Below are 8,521 nucleotides of genomic sequence, written 5' to 3' on the forward strand. Positions count from 1 at the left end.
CCAAGGAGACTTTGTGTTGTGTAATCTGAATAATTTGTCTCCACTTTTGTTTTTATTTGTCCTTAGAGGTTGATTATGTCCTCTCCTGGTGCAAAACTTTGCTTTATCCAGGTTTGAAGAGACCGTGGTGTTGGTGGTTGAGGAGAGGTCATCAGAGGTCATCTGTCCACTGCTGACTCACCATAGACCTACATCAAAATCTGCAGGTGTATGACCCTCCTGAAGTCAATCACAACCTGGTTTTGTCCAGGCAGTGGAGTCTGCGTCATGCTGGCAGCTGCCTCAGCTCGGCTTATGGTGGAAGGTGGTGGTGCAGAATGAAGAGCAGAGGCCTCAGGACACCTTCCTGTGCTCGTCATTAGATTAGACTTTATTAATCTCACAGTGGAGAAATTCATGATGGACATAACATACAACTTCCTACTAGGACTGTCTCCAGCAGCTGCTGTGGGATGATGGTGCCTACCATAGCCCGGTTAAACAGGATGAGGTGAGCGTTGCATCCTCTGTGGATCTGGTGTGTCTACAGGTGAGCTGTGAAGGATCCAGGTTTGCCGATCGACTGCCAAACCAGGCGTTCAGAACATTTAGTTGCTGTAAGTGTTAGGTATATTCTAACATATCTTAGCATATTCTACTATATTCTACTATATTCTAATTGGGGCAGGCCCCGTTATCACATTATTACCACTAACGTTTTTACCTCAAAGTTCTTGCTCACTGTTTTTTTTTAACTAAATGTGGTTTTATCCTGGTGGAAGTTCTGAGGCCAGACAGCAAAGGTAAGACATGTTTTCTGACTTTTACAAACGTGCAGCATAAATCGGGTCTTCTTCTGCCTCTGGTTCGGTGAATCTTGGTCGTATTAAGATGAAACTTCCAGCTGTGGAATCTGTGAGATGTGAGCTTTCAGTAGAGGAGCCGTTTGTTCGTGTTCATGGGGAAACATCATCTGTGTTTATATAATTTGTGTACCAGAGGGGTATTGCACGAAACCAAGATAAGGGATTAAGCCCGGATATGTTGGTTATCCTGGCTGAATTTAGCCCTAAGTCAGTTGCATGAAAGCAGCTCAAACTAAACCGGCCAAGTTACTGTGGTGATTTATCCGCTGCAGCTAGCCTGCTCCAGACCAGGCTAACTGCTAAGGCTAAGATTAATCCTAGCGAGTCACCTGCATGTCCAACGTCAATTCTATGAGGAATTAATGTGTTTTACAGCATGTCCATGGTCTTCCTAAGTATGGCGCGTCATTTTAATCATCCAGTATTAAAATATTACATATACAGTCACTGTACATTTAATCCAAATCTGTTCGTAATCGCAGCAGCCTTTTTATATGGATTCCAGTTGTAGTATTATTATTCTATTCTATTCTACAGTCATTTAGCAGACGCTTTTCTCCAAAGGAGACTTACATTTGAGAGTAAGAACAACACAAGCATGAATTCAAACAAGATGGGACGTCATAATTAAGTGTTAGTCAGACCACTTTTGAGTCCAGTTGGACCCAGGTGCTGTCGTGTAGTGCTAGTGCAGTGCATATATATATATATATATATATATATTTATTTTTTTTTTTTTAGTCATTTTATTTAAATACAGGATCACGATTTCATCACACAATATCAACTTGGTCATAAGTGCATGATTTCATCAGGCCAAGTGTTATATTGCTATGCTAATGAAGACTGCTCGTCAAATTGCTGTCAGAGGTTTTATAAATATGTGGTTTATTGCATTAATTGAGATTACAAAACACAGCGGATGAGGTTACAAAGGTGTATTCAAAGAAGTCCGTGACGAGGGCAATGTAGAATATTCAGGTCCAACTCCCCTCCACCTGTTCCCTCTTCATAATGGCTTGCCCTTTTTCGGAGGATGTGCTGGACGAGGAAGCCCGCATCCTCAGAAGAGCATTCAGACGTGAACGAGTCTTCAGGGACAGGTCACATCCCCTGGCCTTTGGAGATGACTATGTCATTGAAAGATACAGATTTTCGGGTGATGGACTAAGATATTTATGTAGGCTGCTGAGTCCAAAAATACAGCACCAGACAGCGCGAAGCCATGCCCTCACTGTACCACAGATGATCTGTGTCACATTGAGATGGCTTGCGAGTGGGAGCTTCCTTTATTCTGTTGGGGATGCAGAGAACCTCAATAAAGGAACCATTTGCCGGACAATCAGATGCGTTTGTCTGGCGCTGAAATCATTCCGCAATATATTCATCACCTTCCCTGGCCACAGAAGACCCCTCTACATCAAGGAGGAGTTTTACAAGATTGCAGGTAACCTCAATTTTAATGTGCACCCATTAGTTTCTAAGTATATCTGTCACAGTTGGATACTCACTATTTTTTGTTACAGCTTTCCCTAACATCATTGGGGCAGTGGATTGCACACACATAAGAATCAGACGCCCCTCAGGTGAACATGAGGGAGATTAACAGGAAATCCTTCCACAGCATCAATGTTCAGGTAAGAGGGATTTGTGGTTATGACCTACATGAATCTGTTCTGTGCATTTAATGACCTTAATAGGCTACAACTAAATATTTCAGATGATCTGTGATGCTGACTGCCTTGTGAGCAATTTAGAGGCAAAGTGGCCTGGCTCAGTGCATGACTCTAGAGTCTTTCGGGCTAGTCCAATTTATGAGAGACTTTCACAAGGTAGCCCACACATTTGTACTGTAAGCACCTTGGACATTGTGTGTGTAACTCTGTTTTCTAAATGATATTTTGTATTATCAGGTGAATTCTCTGGTGTGCTGCTGGGAGATAAAGGATACGCCTGTCAGTCATTCCTCTTGACTCCCCTTGCAGATCCCCAAACCCCACCACAGCAGGCCTACAACCATGCACACACCAAGACAAGGGCTCAAATCAAGATGACCTTCGGCCTTCTGAAATCTCGGTTTCAGTGCCTGCACCACCTGAGGATTTCCCCGGACAGAGCCTGTGATGTTATTGCTGCATGCGTAGTACTGCATAACATTGCAGGCCTAAGAAAGGAGAGACCCCCCCCCCCCCGAGTGGCTGTTGATGTTGACTGGGAAAATGCTCCCATCTTCCCGGACAACATTAATGGCAGACTTGTCAGGGAGCAATATATTGCAAGTTTCTTCACTTAATTTTTGGATTTAGCCCCTTTATTTAATAAAAGATCTTTTCCTGTGTGAGCATTTTGTTTAGTACTGGTGGTTCTTTGAAATTCTTTTACATTCATGAAAAGAGGACGGACACCAATGTTCTAGTTCTTTTTTTTTTTTAATTAAGCAGTCATTTGTCTTGGTTGCTTGGATCCTACGACAGCAAAAGTAACAAGGATTAAAACACTGTATTGCAGATATGGTTACTGTGTGCATTGAAACACTCACTTCTCTTTCTAGTTTCTGGATTTCCAGGTCCAGTTTTCTGAGTGTCCGGCGTTTAATCTCAAGATCCAGCTCCATTCCTTGGAGCTTTCTCTTTTTGAGTCAGCTTTTAACATCTGCCAGCTCTCTCTCTCTCTCCAGGTGCCCTGAATAAAGTGTTCTGACAGTTTGTGAAGTCTGTAAATGAAATGTCAGTTAGCACAGCAGGATTTGTGCATAACGTAGATGTACTTTAGCCAATATTCACAATGTTACCAGGCCGCTTAGGAGACTGTGCAGCATCCGGGTCCTGCTACACATTTTCTATTAGCACCACATCACTGACTTCATATCCTTCATGGAATAAATAAGCAGGCCAATCCCATAAAACTGACATGCCTCAAGCCTTCTGGACTCCACTGACACAGTCTCCTCATCTGCAGACGTGCATTCTGCAGCTGCAGATGTGCCTTCCCCCTACTGTATACATGCAGCGAGAGGACTCTGATTAAGATTTCACAGAACATACCAAGCCTGTGATTTGGAGACACTGTACTAACCGGATCATCTTCTGGTGGCTCCAAAAGTGTAATTGTGTTCCCAGACACTGCAAGGTTATCCAAAGTCAGACACTATATTATATTTGATTGTGTTCCATGTGCAGTAGAATTGCAGTACGTGATGTACCTTGTATGAAGCGGACAGTTTCTGTGGCTGGGACAGAGTCAGTTATTGTCCCTCCCTGGATCCCCTCAATCACTGGCCTCCCTTTATTTAAATGGAGGCCAGTTCCTCTGCTGGAGTCACATCCTGGCTTGGTGGGCCGCCCCCTGTGCCAGTTCTATAGGCCTTTTTTTAACTGCTACAATCATACAGACATTGAACATGTCAGCAGACACCTCATCTATTCACCTCATTTGTTCACGGTTATCTACTTTGGAGTCACTTACCAGCCTGCAAAATGTTCTTATATTTAATTTTTTCTTGCTGCCAGGTCCTTTTATGGCCAGACAGGTTTGTCCTTTATGAAGGACAGAAAGATAAAATAGATAAAAACGTTACATGAGGAAAATAGATTAAATGACATATTGTGGATAATTGTTTGCACCTAATCATACTCTACATTTCCTGAGTAACATGCACCTGCTTGTCACTCTTAAAGTATACAACAGTTAGTGGATTTGAAAAGTAATCCTTTAATTGTAGCCTAATTATGACAGTTCCAGTGGAGCACTGTTTATTAATTGTACAGTTTTTGACTACTTACGCATTGAGCCGGTCGGCTATTGTCTGCCAGGCTCTCTCGCGTTCTTTACTTATGGCATTGGTTTTGCCTTTTTTCCTTATAATATCCTTAACTTCGTCAGAGAACTCCGTCAGGAGCTGTTGTTCGGCGGCCGTGACAAAGGACGCGCGACTTTTATCCATTTCCCCATCGGTGATTCTGTGAGCGATCGCGAGGTCTGCTTCAGTATGCCGTGCACACGCACTTATCCCAACTATCTTCACCTGGCTTAACCTAGCCGCACCTTCTCATCCTGGCTCAGCAAACGTGCAACCAATTAAGCCAGGATAGGCCGCGCAAGCTAGGTCAAGCTGGGCTTGCTTAATTATCCTGGATTTCTTTATTCTGGTTTCGTGCAATACCCCTCTGGTCTTTTAACTATTGTTGTTTTAACTGTGTTTGTTGGTGATAGAAATGGTTTTACTGAGCTGGTAGCTGAGATTCTGGACTTTCTGTGGATACCACACATGTTTATAGTTACATCTACAGACCTGAAGCTACACCCGGAAACGAGATGTTAACCCTTAACTCCCGGTAGCGGAGGCTGCAGGTGCAGAGGTGAAGCTAAACAGCCAAGCTAAGAATGAAAGTTTAGAGAATTTATATCCAGAAATGTGGATAATGAAGCAGTGAAGGTGCATGGATGGAAGTTATTGTGCATATTGTGAATATTTCTCTCTCCTCACCATCTAGAAGCTGTGAGATTCTCATCCTGCTTTCTGTCTGTTCACCTGATGCTGATATTCATCACATATTGTTCCTTCTGTGTTTAGAAGGAAGCAGCTAAACATGTTTCTGTGTTTACTGCAGAGGTCTGCAGCCGTTCCAAGCCAAATTCCCTCAGCCAGCTAAATAAAACTACTTTAGAGACGCAGGTGTTACCAGACCTTTGGAAAAGAATGACTTTTAATTTTGGATAAATATCTACTTTAGAAGAACCACATTTTATTTCTATTTTTAGGTTTTGAAATAAAGAAAAAACCAAACCTTTGCAAAAAGAAGATAGACAGACATTCTTTTAAGGGATGTAGATGATTTTGGACAATTATGAAAAAAAAGTCTGTAGTTTCCAACCTAATGAGAAGAAAACTAATTAATTAATTAATTAATAATAAAAAATTATAATTCAATCCAACCTAACAGCAGACAAGCAGCTGCTACACCTGTACAGAAACACAACAGAGAATTTCCTACAGCTTTTACAGGTAAACTAAGCAGACAATCATCAGGAGTTCCTGAAAAATAACCAAGACATCAACAACAACATGTATCACAACAACAACCAAAGAACCAGAAACACACACACCTGAACCAAAGCATCTCTTAGTGTATAAACACACTGGACACCTCAGTGCTGAGTCAGCATGCAGAGGATGAGGAAGGAGGAGGATCAGAGATGAGGCCACGCCCCCATGGAGGCTAGAGGCAGACTAGGGCGGCCCAGAGACCCGGGCCATCAGCGCCAATTCTGGAGCACCAACCCAAACCCTCCACCACGAAGACCACAGCCAGAACCCCCCACAATCACGGGGCCCAGGCCCCGGCAGGCCAAGATCAGCAGCCACCGACCCAGCCAGGCACCGGCCATCCAGGGCGGCCAGAGCGCAGGAAACAGTGTGGTGAAACAGGGTGTGAGAGGTCTCCATTGCCCTCCCTTCCCGACACATGACTGTTTGTGTGCTGTTTGAAATTAAAATTGAGGGGCAGTAACCATGCCGTGCTGGGAGCGAGGCCACACGAGCAGCCCCGCCCACCATGTACTACATGACACGCGCCCCAGAAGTTGTTTGTGTGTGGCGTTTCTTGAGTTTTGATGTCTAAGTGTAATTAAAACTGAGAGGCTGCCATAGGGTGCAGCCAAGGAGGCCACTTAGATGGCCCCTCCTCTCCACCCAGCACGACATGCACGCCCCCCAAATCCCTACATGTGTGAGAAAGAGCGGGGAAGGAGAGGGGTCCAGGGATTTCAGACCAGAGGGAAGCAGACTTTCCTCCAGAAGATGAGCTGCTGGCAGCAGTGGGCACTCCTGCTTCCTGGGAGCCCCCCCAAGCCAGTAGCAGCCATCCACCACGACCAGGACACACAGCGACTGCAGCCAAAGAGCCGCCACAAACCCCAGAAGGCCCCATCCACCACATGCCTAGGGGGGAAGGAGAGGAGGGGGGGGAGGACAGTGGGAGACTCCAGACCCACGGCCCACCACCCCCAGGCCCCAGGTACACGTGCACCTGTGTACTCCTCACCCCAGATACACACCTACATCCCGCTCATCCTGGCACACACACACAGATACACACACACACACACGCCTCTACACATACACATGTACGCACACACCTCCCAGTCTCATCCCTGAACACACAACTCCCCCTACGATCCCCCAAGCCCCACTCAGCCTCTGTTCATACCCCTACACCCCTCCTGCCCCCTGGCCAGTAGGTCTTCTTTTAGCGGAAAAGAACATTTTGCACATAACAATGAAATTAAGCACGATTAATTCATAATAATTTCATTAATCATGATTCACACACACACACACACACACACACACACACACACACACACACACACACACACACACATATATATATATATATATATATATATATACACACATATGCATGCTCTCTCTGTGTATGGATGTGTATGCTCTTTCCTCCCACCGTCTAAAAGACATGATGTTAGGTTAACTGGTCTCTCGGTTGTTTGTCTCATTCTGTGTTGACCCTGCGTTGGACTGGTGACCTGTCCAGGTGTACCTGCATCTCACTGAATACCTTTTATTAGTGGATGAGTTTACAACCTTGATGCCAACATGCAGAAATGTTTTTACCTGCCTGCTGAGATGGTCCTGAGGATGACCTTTTCCAGTTTAGTAAGTTAGTTGACTAGTTTCCAGTAAACCTCCTGCCACACAGCTCAGTGTTCATTCAACTTTAACAAAGTCAGGACATTACAACATTTCCCTTTTTTAAAAAATACATTTATTTATCTAATGTTATAAGAGAGGAAGCTATCTGAATAAAGATCTGCTGTGTAACAGTCGTCACACATGAAGATTTTCTGCTCTTCTTGACAGCAGATGAAGGTTTGTGAGGACGGACACATCCACCAATCAGGATTCACACTATACCAACAAGAAGTAGAACAAACGAAGCAAAACTTCACATATGATATAGAAGTAATGATAACAGGATCAAACTAATCCAGATAGAGGGTAAACCAGTCACATAAAACCAGAATGACATCATGTCAGCCCACAGAGCAGCAGATTTATAGAAGCTGGATGTGGAGATCCAGATCCTTCATCCCTCCATCAGTTAGAACCTGAAGCAGCTGTTTAGAAACCTGCTGAGATCCTGCAGGAGAACGTGGAGAACACAGAAAATGTAGACCATGGAGAACACAAAGAATATGGAGAACGTGGAGAATACTGAGAATATGGGGAACGCGGGGAACATCTGCATGGAAACACATGAAGAAAAGTCCTATTTTATGAGGACGTGAAATGAAAACAAAAGGAAATCTAATTATAAATATAATTTATAGAATAAAGAAGTAAAAAATGTGGAAAAATAAAATATGACATGGAAATAAAACATGAAGTATAAATCTTAATGTTTTATTTTGTCTTTTAAAATAAATCAAAACTAATTTGCATGTAAATAATTTTTCTCAATATATTTTGAAAATGAAGCAGAGTGAGAAGCCGTTCCTTCTAAAACCTGAAATACCTGCATTACTGCTGGAAAACCAGCTGGTTCTGCAGCTGGAGATCAACTGGTTATCAGCTGGTTCTCAACTGGTTATTAGCCAGTTATCAGCTGGTTATCAGCTGGTTATCAGCTGGTTATCAGCCGGTTATCAGCTGGTTA

The 8,521-nt window shown here is 43.6% G+C and overlaps 1 pseudogene; it reads left to right on the forward strand.

Moving 5' to 3' along the window:
• The first annotated feature begins 1,859 nt into the window (after positions 1-1,859).
• LOC121648419 lies at positions 1,860-3,030 on the forward strand (annotated as a pseudogene).
• The last annotated feature ends 5,491 nt before the right edge of the window (positions 3,031-8,521 follow it).

Source organism: Melanotaenia boesemani, chromosome 11 (assembly GCF_017639745.1).
Source record: "Melanotaenia boesemani isolate fMelBoe1 chromosome 11, fMelBoe1.pri, whole genome shotgun sequence".
Classification (NCBI taxonomy): Eukaryota; Metazoa; Chordata; class Actinopteri; order Atheriniformes; family Melanotaeniidae; genus Melanotaenia; species Melanotaenia boesemani.